Source organism: Lolium perenne, chromosome 7, assembly GCF_019359855.2.
Source record: "Lolium perenne isolate Kyuss_39 chromosome 7, Kyuss_2.0, whole genome shotgun sequence".
NCBI classification, from domain to species: Eukaryota; Viridiplantae; Streptophyta; class Magnoliopsida; order Poales; family Poaceae; genus Lolium; species Lolium perenne.
The window spans coordinates 251,146,480-251,169,053 of NC_067250.2; the positions used below are offsets into that span (position 1 = coordinate 251,146,480).

At 56.5% G+C, this 22,574-nt stretch overlaps 1 long non-coding RNA gene across 3 annotated transcripts; it reads left to right on the top strand.

The window, feature by feature from the left end:
• The first annotated feature begins 9,929 nt into the window (after positions 1-9,929).
• LOC127313300 (uncharacterized) lies at positions 9,930-12,332 on the top strand. Of its 3 annotated transcripts, XR_007858869.2 has the most exons (7): positions 9,930-10,308; positions 10,428-10,561; positions 10,671-10,780; positions 11,072-11,138; positions 11,463-11,552; positions 11,996-12,053; positions 12,127-12,332. It is a non-coding gene; the product is annotated as an uncharacterized lncRNA (long non-coding RNA). The 3 variants fall into 3 exon arrangements; XR_007858868.2 differs by having other exon boundaries at positions 9,932-10,561; positions 12,127-12,331; XR_007858870.2 differs by lacking the exon at positions 11,072-11,138 and having other exon boundaries at positions 9,931-10,561.
• Positions 12,333-22,574: the final 10,242 nt, after the last annotated feature.

Here is a 22,574-nt window from a genome sequence, read left to right on the forward strand (position 1 = left end):
AACAGCAGAACGTGTGCCCCGGCGGGTCTACCCCCTAGATTTCTCCGCGCGAGGGTGCACCAATGTACCTTTTCATTCTTTTAGGTTTGTTTAGGACATATACACATGGAGAACCAAGATTGGGACCCTTTGGCACATACACCCGCAGCTCGAGCCATTACCACACGATCGAGGGGTGTGCCTGATCTACTGGGGTTAGGGTTCGGCGTAGGGTTAGGGCTAGGGTCTAGGGTTTAGGGAGCTACTTTTGCACCATTACACCTTGCACCACACTTTTACATATATAATAGGCCCACATGCAAGATTTGGTGGGGTTCCGGTGTTCCGGCGGTCGTTCTCCCCCTCCTCCCCCCGAAACAGCGGAACGTGTGCCCCGGCGGGTCTACCCCCATAGATTTCTCCGCGTGAGGGTGCACCAATGTACCTTTTCATTCTTTTAGGTTTGTTTAGGACATATACACATGGAGAACCAAGATTGGGACCCTTTGGCACATACACCCGCAGCTCGAGCCATTATCACACGATCGACGGTGTGCCTAAGATCTACTAGTTAGGGTTCGACGTAGGGTTAGGTGTAGGGTCTAGGGTTTAGGGGAGCTAATTTTGAACAATTAGACCTTGCACCGCACTTTGACACATAGAATAGGCCCACAGGCAAGATTTGGTGGGGTTCCGGTGTTCCGGCGGTCGTTCTCCCCCTCCTCCCCCCAAAACAGCGGAACGTGTGCCCCGGCGGGTCTACCCCCTAGATTTCTCCGTGCGAGGGTGCACCAATGTACCTTTTCATTCTTTTAGGTTTTTTTAGGACATATACACATGGAGAACCAAGATTGGGACCCTTTGGAACATACACCCGCAGCTCGAGCCATTATCACACGATCGACGGTGTGCCTGAGATCTACTGGTTAGGGTTCAGCGTAGGGTTAGGGCTAGGGTCTAGGGTTTAGGGGAGATACTTTTGCACTATTACACCATGCACCAAACTTTGACACATATAATAGGCCCACATGCAAGATTTGGTGGGGTTCCGGTGTTCCGGCGGTCGTTCTCCCCCTCCTCCCCCCAAAACAGCGGAACGTGTGCCCCGGCGGGTCTACCCCCTAGATTTCTCCGCGCGAGGATGCACCAATGTACATTTTCATTCTTTTAGGTTTGTTTAGGACATATACACATGGAGAACCAAGATTGGGACCCTTTGGCACATACACCCGCAGCTCGAGCCATTATCACACGATCGAGGGTGTGCTGCCTGATCTACTGGTTAGGGTTCGGCGTAGGGTTAGGGGTAGGGTCTAGGGTTTAGGGGAGCTACTTTTGCACAATTACACCTTGCATCACACTTTGACACATATCATTGGCCCACATGCAAGATTTGGTGGGGTTCCGGTGTTCCGGCGGTCGTTCTGCCACTCCTCCCCCCAAAATAGCGGAACGTGTGCCCCGACGGGTCTACCCCCCTAGATTTCTCCGCGCGAGGGTGCACCAATGAACCTTTTCATTCTTTTAGGTTTTTTTAGGACATATACACATGGAGAACCAAGATTGGGACCCCTTGGAACATACACCCGCAGCTCGAGCCATTATCACACGATAGAGGGTGTGCCTGATTTACTGGTTAGGGTTCGGCGTAGGGTTAGGGCTAGGGTCTAGGGTTTAGGGGAGCTATTTTTGCACAATTACACATTGCATCACACTTTGACACATAGCATAGGCCCACATGCAAGATTTGGTGGGGTTCCGGTGCTCCGGCGGTCGTTCTCCCCCTCCTCCCCCCAAAACAGCGGAACGTGTGCCCCGGCAGGTCTACCCCCCTAGATTTCTCCGCGCGAGGGTGCACCAATGTACCTTTTCATTCTTTTAGGTTTGTTTAGGACATATACACATGGAGAACCAATATTTGGACCCTTTGGCACATACACCCGCAGCTCAAGCCATTATCACACGATCGAGTGTGTGCTGCCTGATCAACTGGTTAGGGTTCGGCGTAGGGTTAGGGGTAGGGTCTAGGGTTTAGGGGAGATACTTTTGAACCATTACACCTTGCACCACACTTTGACACATAGAATAGGCCCACATGCAAGATTTTGTGGGGTTCCGGTGTTCCGGCGGTCGTTCTCCCCCTCCTCCCCCCAAAACAGCGGAACGTGTGCCTCGGCGGGTCTACCCCCCTAGATTTCTCCGCGCGAGGGTGCACTAATGTACCTTTTCATTCTTTTTGGTTTGTTTAGGACATATACACATGGAGAACCAATATTGGGACCCTTTGGCACATACACCCACAGCTCGAGCCATTATCACACGATCGAGGGTGTGCCTGAGATCTACTGGTTAGGGTTCGGCGTAGGGTTAGGGCTAGGGTATAGGGTTTAGGGGTGCTACTTTTGCACAATTACACCTTGCATCAGATTTTGACACATATCATAGGCCCACATGCAAGATTTTGTGGGGTTCCGGTGTTCCGGTGGTCGTTCTCCCCCTCCTCCCCCCAAAACAGCGGAACGTGTGCCCCGGCGGGTCTACCCCCTAGATTTCTCCGTGCGAGGGTGCACCAATGTACCTTTTCATTCTTTTAGGTTTGTTTAGGACATATAAACATGGAGAACCAAGATTGGGACCCTTTGGCACATACACCCGCAGCTCGAGCCATTATCACACGATCGAGGGGTGTGCCTGATCTACTGGGGTTAGGGTTCGGCGTAGGGTTAGGGCTAGGGTCTAGGGTTTAGGGGAGATACTTTTGCACAATTACACCATGCACCACACTTTGACACATATAATAGGCCCACATGCAAGATTTGGTAGGGTTCCGGTGTTTCGGCGGTCGTTCTCCCCCTCCTCCCCCCAAAACAGCGGAACGTGTGCCCCGGCGGGTCTACCCCCTAGATTTCTCCGCGCGAGGGTGCACCAATGTACATTTTCATTCTTTTAGGTTTGTTTAGGACATATACACATGGAGAACCAAGATTGGGACCCTTTGGCACATACACCCGCAGCTCGAGCCATTATCACACGATCGACGGTGTGCCTAAGATCTACTAGTTAGGGTTCGACGTAGGGTTAGGTGTAGGGTCTAGGGTTTAGGGGAGCTAATTTTGAACAATTAGACCTTGCACCGCACTTTGACACATAGAATAGGCCCACAGGCAAGATTTGGTGGGGTTCCAGTGTTCCGGTGGTCGTTCTCCCCCTCCTCCCCCCAAAACAGCGGAACGTGTGCCCCGGCGGGTCTACCCCCTAGATTTCTCCGTGCGAGGGTGCACCAATGTACCTTTTCATTCTTTTAGGTTTTTTTAGGACATATACACATGGAGAACCAAGATTGGGACCCTTTGGCACATACACCCGCAGCTCGAGCCATTATCACACGATCGACGGTGTGCCTGAGATCTACTGGTTAGGGTTCAGCGTAGGGTTAGGGCTAGGGTCTAGGGTTTAGGGGAGATACTTTTGCACTATTACACCATGCACCAAACTTTGACACATATAATAGGCCCACATGCAAGATTTGGTGGGGTTCCGGTGTTCCGGCGGTCGTTCTCCCCCTCCTCCCCCCAAAACAGCGGAACGTGTGCCCCGGCGGGTCTACCCCCTAGATTTCTCCGCGCGAGGATGCACCAATGTACATTTTCATTCTTTTAGGTTTGTTTAGGACATATACACATGGAGAACCAAGATTGGGACCCTTTGGCACATACACCCGCAGCTCGAGCCATTATCACACGATCGAGGGTGTCTTTGCCCGATCTCTTTTGGTTAGGGTTCGGCGTAGGGTTAGGGGTAGGGTCTAGGGTTTAGGGGAGCTACTTTTGCACAATTACACCTTGCATCACACTTTGACACATATCATAGGCCCACATGCAAGATTTGGTGGGGTTCCGGTGTTCCGGCGGTCGTTCTGCCACTCCTCCCCCCAAAATAGCGGAACGTGTGCCCCGACGGGTCTACCCCCCTAGATTTCTCCGCGCGAGGGTGCACCAATGAACCTTTTCATTCTTTTAGGTTTTTTTAGGACATATACACATGGAGAACCAAGATTGGGACCCTTTGGAACATACACCCGCAGCTCGAGCCATTATCACACGATAGAGGGTGTGCCTGATTTACTGGTTAGGGTTCGGCGTAGGGTTAGGGCTAGGGTCTAGGGTTTAGGGGAGCTATTTTTGCACAATTACACATTGCATCACACTTTGAAACATAGCATAGGCCCACATGCAAGATTTGGTGGGGTTCCGGTGCTCCGGCGGTCGTTCTCCCCCTCCTCCCCCCAAAACAGCGGAACGTGTGCCCCGGCAGGTCTACCCCCCTAGATTTCTCCGCGCGAGGGTGCACCAATGTACCTTTTCATTCTTTTAGGTTTGTTTAGGACATATACACATGGAGAACCAAGATTTGGACCCTTTGGCACATACACCCGCAGCTCAAGCCATTATCACACGATCGAGGGTGTGCTGCCTGATCAACTGGTTAGGGTTCGGCGTAGGGTTAGGGGTAGGGTCTAGGGTTTAGGGGAGATACTTTTGAACCATTACACCTTGCACCACACTTTGACACATAGAATAGGCCCACATGCAAGATTTTGTGGGGTTCCGGTGTTCCGGCGGTCGTTCTCCCCCTCCTCCCCCCAAAACAGCGGAACGTGTGCCTCGGCGGGTCTACCCCCCTAGATTTCTCCGCGCGAGGGTGCACTAATGTACCTTTTCATTCTTTTTGGTTTGTTTAGGACATATACACATGGAGAACCAATATTGGGACCCTTTGGCACATACACCCACAGCTCGAGCCATTATCACACGATCGAGGGTGTGCCTGAGATCTACTGGTTAGGGTTCGGCGTAGGGTTAGGGCTAGGGTATAGGGTTTAGGGGTGCTACTTTTGCACAATTACACCTTGCATCAGATTTTGACACATATCATAGGCCCACATGCAAGTTTTTGTGGGGTTCCGGTGTTCCGGTGGTCGTTCTCCCCCTCCTCCCCCCAAAACAGCGGAACGTGTGCCCCGGCGGGTCTACCCCCTAGATTTCTCCGTGCGAGGGTGCACCAATGTACCTTTTCATTCTTTTAGGTTTGTTTAGGACATATAAACATGGAGAACCAAGATTGGGACCCTTTGGCACATACACCCGCAGCTCGAGCCATTATCACACGATCGAGGGGTGTGCCTGATCTACTGGGGTTAGGGTTCGGCGTAGGGTTAGGGCTAGGGTCTAGGGTTTAGGGGAGATACTTTTGCACAATTACACCATGCACCACACTTTGACACATATAATAGGCCCACATGCAAGATTTGGTGGGGTTCCGGTGTTCCGGCGTTCGTTCTCCCCCTCCTCCCCCCAAAACAGCGGAACGTGTGCCCCGGCGGGTCTACCCCCTAGATTTCTCCGCGCGAGGGTGCACCAATGTACATTTTCATTCTTTTAGGTTTGTTTAGGACATATACACATGGAGAATCAAGATTGGGACCCTTTGGCACATACACCCGCAGCTCGAGCCATTATCACACGATCGAGGGTGTGCTGCCTGATCTACTGGTTAGGGTTCGGCGTAGGGTTAGGTGTAGGGTCTAGGGTTTAGGGGAGCTACTTTTGCACAATTACACCTTTCATCACACTTTGACACATATCATAGGCCCACATGCAAGATTTGGTGGGGTTCCGGTGTTCCGGCGGGCGTTCTGCCACTCCTCCCCCCAAAGCAGCGGAACGTGTGCCCCGGCGGGTCTACCCCCTAGATTACTCCGCGCGATGGTGCACCAATGAACCTTTTCATTATTTTAGGTTTTTTTAGGACATATACACATGGAGAACCAAGATTGGGACCCTTTGGCACATACACCCGCAGCTCGAGCCATTATCACACGATCGAGGGTGTGCATGATCAACTGGTTAGGGTTCGGCGTAGGGCTAGGGGTAGGGTCTAGGGTTTAGGGGAGCTACTTTTGCAAAATTACACCTTGCACCACACTTTGACACATAGAATAGGCCCACATGCAAGATTTGGTGGGGTTCCGGTGTTCCGGCGGTCGTTCTCCCCCTCCTCCCCCCAAAACAGCGGAACGTGTGCCCCGGTGGGTCTACCCCCTAGATTTCTCCGCGCGAGGGTGCACCAATGTGCCTTTTCATTCTTTTAGGTTTGTTTAGGACATATACACATGGAGAACCAAGATTGGGACCCTTTGGCACATACACCCGCAGCTAGAGCCATTATCACACGATCGAGGGTGTGCCTGAGATCTACTAGTTAGGGTCGGCCTAGGGTTAGGGCTAGGGTATAGGGTTTAGGGGAGCTACTTTTGCACAATTACACCTTGCATCACACTTTGACACATATCATAGGCCCACATTCAAGATTTGGTGGGGTTCCGGTGTTCCGGTGGTCGTTTCCCCCCTCCTCCCCCCAAAAACAGCGGAACGTGTGCTCCGGCGTGTCTACCCCCCTAGATTTCTCCGCGCGAGGGTGCACCAATGTACCTTTTCATTCTTTTAGGTTTTTTTTAGGACATATACACATGGAGAACCAAGATTGGTGTTGGGGGGAAGACCCCGGATAGGGCAATGGACGCGGAGCAGCCGGCTGGCCACTGGCCGGCTCGCGGCAAAGGCCGGCTGAGGAGCAGCCGGCTGGCGCCGTGGCCGGCTGGTCTGGAAGCCGGCTGGCTCTAGGTCCTAGTCGGCCTGGCTACGGCCGCCAATGCTGTGGCTGGGCCGGCTTCTACAAGCCATATCCGACTGGGGTTTGTACCTCAGACCGACTCGAGGCTGGCGAGTCTTGCACTGGAAGGAACCGGGTTGGTGATCCGGGTTCCTAAAGTCCACGCTGACTCAGTCTTCCGTAAAGCGCGGGGCACTGTGGAGCAATAGTGCCACGCGCCGGACAGGCCATCATGGCTTACGACGAGCCGTACAGGCTACAGTGGCTGACGGCGACAGGGACACCTCCTCTCCATACCGCTGACCGTGGCAGCCGGATGGGACAGGCCACGATGCCTCAACCACTCCTGACGTCACCGCCTCGGGAAGGAGCGGAAGCCGAAGCCGGCCCAGCCGGCCAGTAAACTATAGGGTCTTATATGTAAAGTGCCGGTGCCTATATAAGCCGCACTACCCCCTCTCGTGCAGGGGATCGATCATTTTATCGCTTTCACCCACCTACAGAGCTGCCCTGTGAGAGAGACCATAGTCTTCCTTAGCCTCTCAGGAGCAGCCGGACACAGCTCTAAGAGCACCATTGTATTGTGTGATCATCATATACACTCATAGCAGGAGTAGAGGTTTTACCTCCATCGGAGGGCCTCGAACCTGGGTACGTCGCCGTGTCGCTCGTGCCCATACCCGCATCCGGATACCGCCGTGAGATCCCTCAGGAACCACTTCGATTAGCCACCCTATGGCATATGCCGTGACGATACCACGACATTTGGCGCCCACCGTGGGGCCTTCAGCATCCTCGGCCGGTGTCTTCATCCGGACGGGCCTCACCACCACCACCGGCGAGCGAGTCGCTTCAGGCTTGATCTGGAGATTCGGCTCCCTCGACTGCGTCAGCGACAACGCTGGCTGCTTCGCTGACCGGCCCTTCCCAGCCGGCGGCAGCGTCATCTCCTTCGGCGGCTTCGACGTCTACGTCGCCACCGTCGCACCGCCGCGCTACCCGCGGCAGGTGCTGCGCTGCGCTAGCCCTCCTCCGCGAGCCGGCAGCAGCGCTCCCGCCAGCCCCGCCGTCGTGCAAGTCATGATGGCTGGCGACTAGCTCCCCACCAAGAACCCGCGCATGCGCGGCCCCAACCTGGAGCACAACATCGACCCCAACGCCTCCGGCTCGGGCCCGAAAGCGCCACCACCACCGTCCCGGCTGGATGCAGTCCGGGCAAAGCTGAGCACCCCGCTCACGCCTGGTGCCGACCCCACCGCCATCGAGGCGGACTTGGAGGCGCACCGCCAGCTCCTCCTCAAGCAAACCGAAGAACTGGCTGCTGCTAAGCGCCAGATGGAGATCACCCAGCGCGAGTACAACCGCGCCCACGGCCTCACTCCAGGCGGCGACGAGCCAAGCCGAGCTGGCCACATCCGCCGCAGGGGCCGCGACCTTGGCGCTGAGATCGCCCGCGACGGCGCTCCTTCGCCGGCTCCGTCCGCGGAGCTCCCCGTCTACAACACCCCCGACAAGAACGTGCGCGCGGCAGAAGCCGCCGCAGAAGAGCTGAACCACCTCGAAGGCGAAGAGTTACGCCGCCAGACCTGGCGGGTGACTGAGCTGCTCAACGCAGCCAACAGGCAGATCGCCGACCCCAGGTATGTCAATGCCCCCAGAGCTTCTCACGCTCGTGGAGCTGCAGGCAACGACAGGGAAGGCGCCAGGGACACGGCCGAGTCCTCCTCCCCAGCACCAAGCCGGCGCCATGATTCCCGGGCCACGCACAGCTCGGGCCGGCCAAGCCATCAGCCGAGCGGCAGCAGCCGCAGCCGGCCCCCTCCAAGCCGGAACCAGGAGCAAGACTCCGGGCCCCGCCGTCATCACCGAGCGGCTCCAGAAGCAAGCGGCGCACGCCAGCCGGCACACTCCCGGCTGGGCCCGCGCATCGAGCCCGCCGACGCCCGAGATCGCCTCGACCGGCTGGTCGAATCCCGCATTGCGGAAGAAGAAGCTCCAGCCGGCCCAAAGTGCTTCGGGCCCCGCAACGCCAACGAGCCCACGCTCGAAGGCTTCACGCTCCCCCGTGACACCCCCAAGTACGACGGCACCGCCAAGCCGGAGGACTGGCTGCAGGACTACTCCACCGCAGTCGGCATCGCCAAAGGCAACAAGCGCTGGGCCGTGCGCTACTCCCCCCTGATGCTGGTCGGCTCCGCCCGCACATGGCTCAACAACCTGCCAGCCGGCAGCATAAACGGCTGGCTTGACTTTGAAGCGGCCTTCATCAGCAACTTCACCGGCACCTATCGCCGGCCGGGTCGCCCCCAGCAGCTCGAGATGTGCAAGCAGGGCCCCGACGAGACGGATCGCGCGTACCTGACGCGTTGGTGCGAGATGCGCAACTCCTGTGAGGGCGTGCACGAGATCCAGGCCATCAGCTTCTTCATGGGAGGCTGTCGGCCCAACACCATGCTGTGGCACAAGTTGCGCCGCAGTGACCCCAAGTCGATGGCCGCCTTGATGGCCATCGCCGACAAGTACGCGCTGGCTGAGGAAGCCGGCAAGGCGCCGGCTGACGTTTCGCCGGCCCCCACCAGAAGGGACAACAACAAGCCGGCCGAGGGCGCCTCGCACGGCAGCCGGCGGGACAACTACCGCGGCAAGCGTCACAGCGACCAGCCGGACCGCCGGTACGGCTCCGCCCACGTGGCCGCCGTGGCAGACAACGCGGCAGGCGGCAGCCGCCGCCAGAAGCAAGACCGGCAGTGGAAGCCGAAGTACACCTTCGAGCAGATGCTCGACTCGCCGTGCAAGTACCACAGCGGCAAGAACCCCTCCAACCACACCACCCGCGACTGCCACTTCATGAAGCGGCTGACAAGCGGTGAACCTCTACCGCCTCCACCCCCGCCTCCACCAGCCGGCGGGCCGGGAGGCCAAGCCGGCGCAGAGAACGCCAACCTCGAGCACCACGAGGCTAACCAAGTGCACCATGGCGGTCGATATCTGGCCGAAGACGCCACCTACATCATCTTCACCTCCGAGCCCGAGGACAGGACGAGCCAAGAGCGCCGTTCCCTCGAGGTCAACGCGGTCATACCGCCGGTCCCCCAGTACCTAAACTGGTCAGAGCAGGCACTACAAGAAAACCCCGCGTCTAGCAATGCATACCTAGCAATGACTTAGATATATGTACCAAAATTTCATCCTAGATACAGATGTATGTGTTGCAATGTACGTGTATTGTCTATATACAACAACCATACGGGGCCCAGCCCACTAAGCTTCCTACGTATTCATTAGCCGCACCACTCCGTTGGATGTGGCCACGAACGACCGCAACCATAGTCCCCACCCCTCCTCCCTAAACCTAGCCGCCATCCTTCTCTTCCCATGGCACAACTCAGTCGTTCCCTCGCCGGTGATGCGGGTGGTGCTAACACGCCCAATTCTTCGCCTTCTAATGTCAGGATGACGATAGAGGACGTCTCGAAGGACTGATTCGACCATGGTTTTGCATTCGCTTACCCTGAGATCCATGTCAGATTCGCTCTCCGAGATGGATTCAGGCTACTCGGAGATCCCTCGCAAAGCCGCTGCGGCGAGATGGAGCAGGACGCGCGGTGGAGTGAGGGAACGACAGGGGTTCAGGTTCCAGGCTTATTCCTCGATCAGGTTGCTCTCTCCTTATCCATTGACTTGACCCGTTTTAACCATCTTTTTTCGATTGTTGTGCCTCCGCGCATTCCTGCCATCGGCAACTCATCATCTGTAGTTATTGTTTTCTTATTCAGAAGGACATCTTCCCTTTCTACTATATAACCCGTGCTCTATCTTCTATATTTCAATGGATGCTTTTCTTTTGCCTGAATTATGCACAAGATGGCGGCTGGATGATTCGTCAAAGACGACTCGTCTCTTATGTCCGGTGATCAATTTTTCTCTGCTCATATATTTCGTCCAGCAACCCTTGCAAGATTTGCAATTATGGTCTGCTTTTGCTTTCCGTTGTCACTGATAATTAAGCACTTGAACAGACCACGCATTTGTACGGAAGGGAAGTGGAGACAAGGGAAACGATGAAATTGAAGGTACACGCATACTCAAGACACCACTTCAGGGAAACAATTCGTTGCAATATGCCAATGTAAGTAATTTTTCATCTATCTTTATTCACATTAACCATTGCTTCATATTGAATATATGTTTATGAGAAGCAAAATATTATTGTTTCACCAGCTTATTTAGTCTGACAAACTTTCTAGGTATCTAATCATATACTAGCTGTAGTTTATGATGTTTATTAAATAATACTCCCTCCGTACTTTGTCATATATGTAGCTTGATTGCTTCCTGATGTTTCTTTTATAGAGGAAAAGAATAGGTTTATTTCTTCACACTTTCTTATACTTACGTGGCTTCTTTGCTGTTTCAAAAGGTGACTTGTTCTAAGCATTCTACCAGCAAGAAGCATTACGTGTTGGTATCGCTATTTTCTAATATAGGTACCTTTTGCTATCTATCGCACTTTGTGTGTGTATATGATGAACTAGCACACTATAAGGTCCTTTCTTTACGCTTCTTGCATATGATCATATGATCTAGATGTGTAGACTGCAGAGCATAACTGTGTGCAACAGACAATTGGTATTTCGTTTGCAGTTTGACAACCTCCATGAGTTTTTCGTTGGAATGCATGTAGTCCTTAAGTTACTGCTTGTTGGTAGAATCCTGTTATCAACTTGGATTACTCTTAGAGAATATATGTTTTCGTTAATTGTTTAGTTTTGTTTTAGTAACTTCCCTGCACATTGACTATCCTATGCTAGATGAGATGCACAAAGGTGCCAATAAATGGATTTCACACTGACGTATTGGAGTTTGTAGCAGAAGAAGGCACCATCATCATGCTCTACTAGGTATATGTGCTATAAGTAAACCTTTACTTCTCTCTTAAGCCGTACTACCACTCAAATATATTTCAACAGAGTTAAAAAATCATCTCTCGTTTATATGTATAGCTACTATCGAAATGACAATAAAATTAGGCAAAAGAAAAAGTTTACCTGTTGAACATCCATCGCTTAAGCACAAACATAAGTTGCAAGGTTGGAACCAGCCATTTACTCATTCATAATGGCACCCATTTCCTTCTGAGGCATGTCAACATGCATAGCTGATACTGTGAGGTTGTTAGTGCACTTAGCAAGTCAATCCAGCTGGCCAAAATAGCATTATCACTTTGGCATGTGGTGAACTATCCAATTATCTCAATCGCACATTGTTACCAAAACTGATAGCTTTCAAAAAATCAGGGCACTACTTTTTGTTGTAATATTTTTCTGTTGGGTGCTACGTGCAGGTAATGAAATATTGTGAGTTGATCATCTGGAGCACTGGAGATGTTTCACAGCGCACAAGTGAGTAGTTATAATATTTTCCATGGTTGATGCTTGGATTTTGCAGCTAAACATAATTAATTTTTTATTTCAGGAGTTAAATATAATGAAGGGATATTATGCTAGCAACATGTAGACCAAGGGGCAGAAGGCTCAATAGAGGAATTTATTTTATTTCTTACTATATTAGATTAAGGCGTGCACAAATATGTGCCAGGAAGCCTATGGCTAACTAGTTGATTTTATGTTCTTTTTGTATCAAGCTGATGTATGTAACTCAGATTGTATTTCTACATTTTAATTAATAAAGTTTTGATTTATAGTTAATGTATATATATTTCTTAAGTTCTGATTGACACGCTGTTAAAATATGCATTAATGGTATGCACATGATCAAAAGTTCGACTGCGGACTAGAAAATACGAAAAAGAAAAAAAAAGGTTTGTTGACATTTCATTAAATTAATTAATTGTATTATTGGATAGTAGTGTCGAGGGGGTAAGCAACAACGTATATAAGGGTTGCTAACCTCAAGTTTTAGGTGTTGCTCCGTTGCAACGCAACTATTACCAACGGACCTATATGCGTTGCATTGTGCCCTAGCAACGCCCAAAAACGCAACACACATTTATCTGTTGGTAGAGGCACTAGCAACGCCTAAATTGACATTTAGATACAGATACATCTGTTGTTGTAGTGGGGGTTGTCTTGTAGTGAGGCCATCACTTTTGATCGCCGCGACACACCGGCTGTCCTGCCGAAGCCGGGCAGCTACGACATGGTCCTCGACCCCACCATCGGCACAACCCGGCGCAGCGTGCGTTTCTCGCGCGTCCTCATCGACGGCGGCAGCAGCATCAACATCCTCTACCGTGACACCGCCCGCAAGCTGGGCATCCAGGAGGCCGAGTTGCGCCCCACCCCCACCGTCTTCCATGGCATCGTGCCAGGCCATTGCTGCCAGCCGATCGGCCGGATCACGCTGGAGGTGATGTTCGGGAAGCCGGACCACTTCCGCACCGAGAGAATCGAGTTCGAGGTGGTGGACCTCGTGAGTCCCTACCACGCGCTCCTGGGCAGGCCGGCCCTGACCAAGTTCATGGCAGTGCCCCATTATGGGTACCTGAAGATGAAGCTGCCTGGCCCCAAGGGGGTCATTACCGTAGCCGGCGATTATCGCCGCTCCATGGACTGCGCCACGCAGAGCTCCAAGATGGCCCAGACGCTGGTCATCGCCACCGAGAAGCAGCTCATCCACGACGCCGTCGCCCTCGCCAAAGCCGCGCAGACAGACATGCCGGCTGCGGGCAACCCGGCTGGGACGACTCACTTCCAGCCGGCCGACAACACCAAGAAGATCCTGCTGGACCCGGCGCAGCCGGACAAGTTCGTCACCATCGGTGCCGGCTTGAACAAGAAATAGGAAAGCGAGCTCACCAGCTTCCTCCGTGAGAATCGGGACATCTTCGCATGGACTCCAAGAGACATGCCGGGTGTGCCGAGGGAGTTGGCTGAGCACCACCTCCACGTCCGGCCTGAAGCCAAGCCGGTGAAGCAGCCTCTCAGGCGCTTCGCCGAAGAACGAAGGAAGGCCATCGGTGAAGAAATCGCCCGGCTCCTAGCTGCCGGCTTCATCATGGAAGTGCTGCACCCGGACTGGTTGGCGAACCCGGTCCTGGTTTTGAAGAAGAACGGCTCCTGGCGCATGTGTATCGACTACACCAGCCTGAACAAGGCGTGCCCGAAGGACCCCTTCCCCCTGCCGCGCATAGATCAAGTCATAGACTCGACTGCCGGCTGTGAACTGTTGTCTTTCCTAGATGCTTATTCAGGCTACCACCAGATTCCTTTGAATCCGGATGATCAAATAAAGACTTCGTTCATTACCCCGTATGGGGCTTATTGCTACACGACTATGCCGTTCGGCTTGAAAAATGCAGGCGCCACCTACCAAAGGTGCATGCAAAAATGCTTGCAGGATCAAATCGGCAGAAACGTTCACGCATATGTGGATGATGTCGTTGTAAAGACCAAGGAGACGACTACCCTCCTTGATGACCTGAGAGAAACCTTCACCAATTTGAGAAGATTCCGGATGAAGCTCAACCCGGCCAAGTGCACATTCGGCGTGCCGTCTGGCCAGCTCCTTGGCTACCTCGTCTCTCAGCGAGGGATCGAAGCCAACCCGGACAAGATCAGTGCCCTGGAGAAGATGGAGCTGCCGCAGTGCCTCAAGGACGTCCAGAAGTTTGCTGGCTGCCTGGCCTCCTTGAGCCGCTTCGTCAGCCGGCTGGGGGAGAAGGCACTGCCCCTGTATCAACTAATGAAGAAGGCGGACAAGTTCGTCTGGTCACCGCAGGCGGATGAGGCCTTCCGTGACTTGAAGCGCGTGCTCTCAACCGCGCCAATCCTTGCAACGCCGGCTTCAATGGAGCCGATGCTGTTGTACATCGCAGCCACCAACCGAGTGGTTAGCGTTGTCCTGGTGGTGGAGCGCAGAGAAGCCGGCAACAGGGAGCAGCTGGTTCAGCGCCCAGTCTATTACCTTAGCGAAGTGCTCTCCCAGTCGAAGCAAAATTACCCCCACTACCAGAAGGTCACCTACGGCGTCTACATGGCGGCCAAGAAGCTCAAGCACTACTTCCAAGAGCACCCCATCAGGGTGGTTGCCACAGCGCCCTTGGCAGAAATCATAGGCAGCAAGGATGCCAACGGCCGGGTTGCCAAGTGGGCCCTGGAGCTAGCCGCCCACACCATCCTCTACGAGCCACGCACAGCCATCAAGTCGCAGATCCTCGCGGACTTCTTCGTCGACTGGGCTGAGATGCAGTACCTGCCGCCTGTGCCGGATTCCACACATTGGAAGATGCACTTCGACGGCTCGAAGATGCGCAACGGCTTAGGAGCCGGCATCGTCATCACTTCTCCCAAGGGGGACCGGCTGGACTACGTCCTGCAGATCCACTTCGCCGCATCCAACAATGTGGCGGAATATGAAGCGCTCATTCATGGGCTGAAGCTGGCCAAGGAGATTGGCGTGCGTCGCATACTCTGCTTCGGCGACTCCGACTTGGTTATACAACAAGCATCGGGCGACTGGGACGCGAAGGACGCCAACATGGCCTCATACCGCTTCCATGTCCAGCAGTTATCCGGCTTCTTCGACGGCTACGAATTCCACCATGTGCCACGAGCAAATAACGAAGCGGCTGATGCCTTATCCAAGATTGGCTCAACCCGGCAAGCCATTCCGCCGGGTGTCGCCTTGGCGGTTCTCAAGAAGCCGTCCATCATACCGTCACCGGACTCGGATTCAATATTCGTGCCGGCTGACCCGGGGGCTGCTCAGCCGAACCCGGGGGCTTCATCGCCCAAGTCGGGGGCTAACAAGCCAAACCCGCCGGCTAGCATGCCGAACCCGGGGACTTCTCAGTCCAACCCGGGGGCTTCATCGCCAAACTCGGGGGCTAGCAAGCCGAACCCGCCGGCTAGCAAGCCGAACCCGGCGACCATGCAGTCGAATCCGGAAGCTCCCACGCAGGAGGCCCTGTTGGTCAGCGTATTCGAGATAAGATGCGTACCTTCATGGGCACAAGAATTCCTCTCCTACCTCACCGACGGTGTGCTGCCTGATGATAGAGTCCAGGCCAGGCAGATTGAGAGAAGGGCCAAGGCCTATACCATCATCAACCACCAGCTGTACAAACGCAGCGTAAGTGGGGTGTTCCAGCGGTGCGTCGAGCCGGCTGAAGGGATTGAACTCCTACGGGAAATCCATCAAGGAGAGTGCGGACATCACGCCTCATCCAGAGCCATAGTGGCCAAAGCCTTCCGGCACGGTTTTTTGGCCGACCGCGCTCGTAGATGCGTAAGATTTGGTGAAGAAGTGCAACGGCTGTCAGCGCTTCGCAAAGCAAAGACACCAGCCGGCTTCCGCCTTGAAAACCATCCCCATCACATGGCCATTTGCCGTATGGGGCTTGGATATGGTAGGCCCATTCAGAACAGCGCGAGGCGGCATGACACACCTCTTGGTGATGATTGACAAATTCACCAAGTGGATCGAAGCCAAGCCAATCAAGAAACTGGACGGGTCCACAGCCGTCACATTCCTCAAGGAAATCATTGTGAGATTCGGCTACCCCCACACCATCATCACCGACAACGGCACCAACTTCTCCCAAGGCATCTTCTCTCGCTATTGCGGGGAAATGGGGATCCGGATGGCCCTATCTTCTGTGGCACACCCAGAGTCCAACGGACAAGTGGAAAAGGCTAACGGCTTAGTCCTAGCCGGCATCCGGCCCCGGCTGGTGGAGCCGCTCGAGCGAGCAGCCGGCTGCTGGATTGAAGAATTGCCCAATGTGCTGTGGAGCCTGCGCACAACGACAAACCGCTCAGTCGGCTTCACACCATTTTTCCTCGTATACGGGGCCGAAGCCGTCTTGCCGACTGATATCGAGCATGACGCGCCAAGGATCAAGCTCTACACAGAAGCCGAAGCCAAAGAAGCTCGCGAAGATGGAGTTGACCTGGTCGAGGAGGCCCGGCTGCTGGCTGAGTCTAGATCTACTATCTACCAGCAAAGCCTCCGACGCTATCACAGCCGGAGGGTCCAGCCCTTAGCATTCCGAGAAGGAGACCTAGTGCTCCGGCTGATCCAGAGGACAGCCGGACATCATAAACTGTCATCCCCGTGGGAGGGTCCCTTCATCGTGAGCAAGGCAGTAGGCAATGATTCCTACTATCTCATAGATGCCCAAGAGGCTAAGAAAAACAAGCCGGACAAGGCTGACGAGGAGACTAAACGTCCCTGGAATGTCAGGTTACTCCGCCCATTTTACACATGAGAGCAGGAATGTATGTATCCCTTGTACCCCTTTTGTGACTTATGAAAAAGCTTGCGCCAAGAGCGCCGTTTCCGACAAGTTTTTCGCGCACTTTACCTCTGTTTCGCCAATTGGCTTGAACCCTCTCACGCGGCCGGCTCAGTAACGTGATCCGGTTTCCGACAGCCGGCTTCCGATCCAGCTACAGACCGCAACCCGGCTGTCCGGCTGGCGGGAGTAAGGCCTAGGGAGCCGGCACGCGAAAAACGACTAAGGGAAAGAGTAAAAGCGAGTTGACTTGCAACTTTTCATAAAAGTGCCGGATTGCCGAATTCAGCTCGTTCGACTGAAATACTGTCGGCCTCACCCAGCGGCCCGCTCTTGATCCGGCGACCGGCAAGGGCACAGCCAAAGAGTGGGGCGGATGGGAAAAAGCGAACGAGTCGAAAGAAAGCAACTCGGCACACAAATGATTAACAAACACATTAAAGTGTGACATAATTAAAGGGCGATAATATTCATACATCTGCACCCGGCATCCCGGGGATTTAATAAACTGTCTTGGCAAAAGAACAACTGGAAAGCAGGAAATCTAAGCCGGAGGGGCATCAGCGGAGCCGGCTGCCGGATCGTCCTCGGGCACGTCCTCCGCCTCCTCATCGTCCATGTAATCTCCATCGGATGGAGGAGGGTTCGGGTCCGCGACGAAGAGGGCCTTGTCGACGAAGTCGGCGATGGTGCTGGCTCGAGCAAGGCGGGCGGCCTTGAGATCGGCTGGGAGCTTGTCCTCCACGCCGGCTCGCCGGAACTCAAGCTGCCCCAGGTCCACCTCGTTGTACCAGGAGAGGACGAAGGACAGCGCCATGTCGGCACCGGCGCGCGTGGCCGACTCCTTCCAGTCGAGGAAGCGGTCCGGCGCCCGCTCCATCGCGGAGATGAGGCCGGAGATATCTTGCGGCGCCGCCTCTTCAGGCCACAGCATGGGCACCAGCTCTTCCGCCGCCTTCCGGAGCTCCCAGCCGAGCTTGGTGACGGGCTCGATGCGGGCAGCCATGGACGCCAGGTGGTCCTCCATGGAGAAGTACTCCGAGCTGCCCTCGCCGGTCTCCCGCCTCCTGGAGTCGCGCGCGACGCCAACGGCTGCCAAAGCCGCCTCCTGCGTCTCCGGGAAGGCCGCTGCAAGAAGAAGAAGCAAGTCAGAAACCATCAAAGCCGAAATAAGCTGAAAAATGCAAATTTTCGAAGTCCTAAGCCAAAAGGAAAAGCCTGGCGGCAGCCGGCAAGAACCGACTGTCGCCAGCCCGAAGATGAGGATAACGAAGAAATCAGAAGTTTCTGCTGCCGGCTGCCAACGAAAGCCGGCAGTCGACAGCCGAAAGCCGGCAAAGGGAAAGGAACATAGAGATGTACTCACCCGCCAAGCCGCGATCAAGCGCGCTAAAATCGTCGGTCCAGCGTTTGGCGGTAGCCGTCAGCTCCGTGGACTTGGCGGTGACCTCCTCCTGCAGCGCAAGCCGCTGCTTCTCCACCTCCGTCAGCCGCCGGCTCAGATCATCCACCTTCGCCTTCTCCGCCGTCCTGAGGGAGTTGAGCTCGGTGAGATGGTTCTGCTCCAGCAGGCGCAGCCGCGTCAGCTCCTGCTCAGCCAGCTTGAGCTTGCCGGCGGCGGATCGGCCCGCCTCCTCGCTCTCGGCGCACTGGGCGCGAGCGGCTCGGAGATCCGACTACAGCTGCGGGACCTTGGCGGCTTCAACTGCGAGGCGGCCAGAAAGAAATGTCAGCCAACCAAGACTGAAAGAAAACAAGACATTAAGTCGAAAGAAGCATAGAGCTTACCCTTGACGGCTTCCAGCTCGCGGGCCAAGTCGGCCCGGTCCAGCTTGGCCTTGTGGTAATGGGTGACGGCACGATTGTACAAAGTGGTGCGCCGGTCCATCACAGCCTAAGGAAAAGAAAAAGTTAAGTCGATCAGGCGAAACCCGTGCCGGCTCCAAGCAGCCGGCCCATGCCTCGAAGGGCTACTAGCATAATAATCAGATCAAAAACAATCGAGGCTTACCTTGCCGGCTTCCTCCACCTTGGCAACGTTAGCCGCGGCCTCGGCTGCCCTGGCCTTGAGATTGGCCTGCAGGCTGGAGAAGAACATCTCCACCGATGCTTGGCCGGGGTTCCCCTCCCGGCTGGTCACCTCGTAGGAGTCGGCGCGGAGCCACGCCTGCTCCATGGTGGCAGCCGAGCCGAGGCTGGAGTCGGAGGCGGACGGCACCTGAAGAAGAAGTGCGCCCTTGGCCACGTGCAGGCCTTGCGGTGACGCCGATGGGGTCCCCGTCCTCACCAGCGCGCGCGAGTCGGCGCCCTCCATGCGCGCCGGCTCGTCTCTCGCCGGCTCCTTCCTGGCCGGCTCCTCGCCGTCGGCTGCGGCGGCGGCGTCGCTCCGGCGCGGCAGCTGGCCCAGCCGGCCCGATTGTCTCCGGCGCTGGGGGCGCCTCCGGCTCTCGTCCAGCTCCACCACGGTGGGCCTGGTGCCGGCTCCGGCCGCGGGCGGCGCAGCCCTGCCAACGCCGGTTCGAGGAGCAGCCCTGCCGGCTCCGGCTCCGGCTGCAGGCGGCATGCCCCGCCCGGCCCCAGCGGCTGGGTCCAGAAGAGGTGTCCGGCGCGGGAACATGTCGTCCAGCGTCGGCCGCCGAGTCGGCTCGACCCGCGTGCCGCGATCAGGCGCTGAGGCCAGCGGCACGGCGAAGGAAGGTGCCCCTGCGGAAGGCGCAGTACCCGCAGGCGGCGGTGGCGTAGGAGCGCGCGATGAAGGCTGCGGCGTCGGCTCCCTCCTTTGGCGCAGCGGCGGCGACGCGACGCGCGGAGCCTGCCGGGAGCCGCCACCCTGGGCAAACTTGATAGGGGCCCTAGCCGGACAAACAGAAAGACAACAAGCATGAAATTAAGGAAAGAAAAGGAATCAAACAAGAAAAAGAAAGAGAACTCACCCGGCCTGCTCCGGGACCTTCTTCGGCTGCTGCCGGCGCTGCTTCTTCGCCTTCGCCTCCAAGGCGGCGGTGGAGCCGGCTCGCTTCGTGCCCTTGGGCGCCGAAGTCGCCGTGGTGCTTGGCGGCCTCGTACGCAGAGGCACGGCGGGGATTGGCCCCGTGCCGGACGTCGCCGGCTCCTCCTCCTCCTGCTGCTCTGGTGAGGGGGGCGGATTGTGCTCCCCCTGGCCGCCTAGATCAGGCGCCTGCAGCAGGTCGTCGTCGCCGGCATGGTCGCCGGCTTGGTCAGCCGGATCGACGTGATCCGGCGTCCACCTCCTCGTCGCCAGGTCGCCATCCTCGGCGTTCTGGCGCTCAAAAAGCTAGAAAGACAGAGAAAACATAAGCATATGACAAGCCGGAAGTCGGCAGAAGAAAAAGGAAGTCGGCCTCGCAGCCGCAAGCCGGAAAATGGCAAAGACACGGGGCTTACCCGCGCCGGTGGATGGTCCCTGTCGCAGGGCGCCAGCCCGTAACTCCAGTCCTCCGACAGGTTCGCCTTGGTGATGTGGTTCACCCGGCTGGCCACCTGGGCCTTGGTGAGCGGCGTAATGGACGTCCGGTTCGGATCGAACCGGCCGGACATGTGCCCGATCTTGTGGGTGCGCATCTGGAGCGGCAGCACCCGGCGCTCGGCGATGGTGCAGAGGAGATCTTCGGCAGTCAGCCCGCCATCGGTGGCTGTCGCCAGGAAGTCCCAAAGCAGGTTCACCTCGGCGTTCTGATCCGTCGAGCGGGCGTTGTGGCTCCAGTTGATCCGGCCGACTGGAGGAGCCGGGTTGAACTCCGGCAAGTTGATCCGGTCGACGAGCTCCCCCTCGTTGCGCACGTAGAAGAATGACATCTACCAGTTCTTCACCGAGTCGACGGTGGGGATTTTGGGGAAAGGCGTACCAGGCCGGGTGTAGATCGAGGCGGCGCCGCAGGCTCGCAGGCGGCCGTCGTTGGTCTGCGCCTTCAAGAAGAAGAGCCGACTCCAGAAGTCGATGTCGGGCCACAAGCCGGTGTAAGCCTCCATGAACGCTACGAAGCAGCTCAGGAGGACGCACGCGTTGGCCGGCAGGTGATGCGGCTGAAGGCCGAAGTGGTCGAGGAACTGCCGGAAGAACGTCGAAGCCGGCAGGCCCAGCCCGCGATCGAGGTGCGCGCCGAAGACGACGCGCTCGCCGGGCCGCGGCTCGGGCTCCACCTCCTCGCCGGGCACCCGCGTGATCACCGACCGCGGGATCCGCCGGAGGCGCACCAGTCGTTCGACGTCGTCCTCCCGCATGTAGGAGCCCCTCCACGATCCGCTGGGGGACGCCATTGACGAGGTCGAGGAAGAAGATGACCAGGAGAGACTAAACGGCGAGGAAGAACCTTGCGACCGCGGCGGCGACAACGGCGGCTGAGGATGCTCCGTCGAGACGCGCGGCCCCGTGGCGCCGGATCGACGGAGTGGCGGCGGCGGATCGGTGGAGATTCACCCGCCGGAGTTCGCCAGCGGGAGGCGTTCGCCGGAGCAACAGCGAGCTCGAGCGCGCAGGGAGCGATGGAAGCAGGAGCGCGAGGAGGAAGAGAATGGCAAGTGGCCGCCTCGATGCCTCCCCCGCGGCATTTATAGCCTCCTGCCGCGGGCGGTTGGCCTCCAAGTGGCGGTCGTGGGCCACGTCCCCGGATTTACTGCGCCGTAACTCCTCCCACGTCCACGACGGTTATCGGAAACGGCCACACCACGTCGCCCACTACCGCACCGGATCGGGGGGGACATTGATGTGACCAGACGAACCGACCGCCGGGCCAGGCGTCAGACCAGTCAAGTCGGGCGCAGGACCCGAGGCGGCGGAGACTCCGGCGCGCCGCAAGCCGGAGCCGGACAATAAGTTCCACCCGAGCCAAAATTCATCAGCAAGGCGGAGGCGCCATCAGATCTTGCGAGAAAGCAAAAACTGTACAAGTGTAAAAAGCAGCCGGCTAGAAGCAGCCGGCAGGAACGAGCCGGATGAGGGCGCAGCCGGCTGAATGGAAATTCTCAGTCGGCCCCTCCAAGTGCCGTCTAATATATTCGAGAAGCCAGGAAAACCTGCCTAGGTCCTTCTGGACGCAGGACCTTGCCAGCTTCGGGGGCTAATGTCGGGGGGAAGACCCCGGATAGGGCAATGGACGTGGAGCAGCCGGCTGGCCACTGGCCGGCTCGCGGCAAAGGCCGGCTGAGGAGCAGCCGGCTGGCGCCGTGGCCGGCTGGTCTGGAAGCCGGCTGGCTCTAGGTCCTAGTCGGCCTGGCTACGGCCGCCAATGCTGTGGCTGGGCCGGCTTCTACAAGCCATATCCGACTGGGGTTTGTACCTCAGACCGACTCGAGGCTGGCGAGTCTTGCACTGGAAGGAACCGGGTTGGTGATCCGGGTTCCTAAAGTCCACGCTGACTCAGTCTTCCGTAAAGCGCGGGGCACTGTGGAGCAATAGTGCCACGCGCCGGACAGGCCATCATGGCTTACGACGAGCCGTACAGGCTACAGTGGCTGACGGCGACAGGGACACCTCCTCTCCATACCGCTGACCGTGGCAGCCGGATGGGACAGGCCACGATGCCTCAACCACTCCTGACGTCACCGCCTCGGGAAGGAGCGGAAGCCGAAGCCGGCCCAGCCGGCCAGTAAACTATAGGGTCTTATATGTAAAGTGCCGGTGCCTATATAAGCCGCACTACCCCCT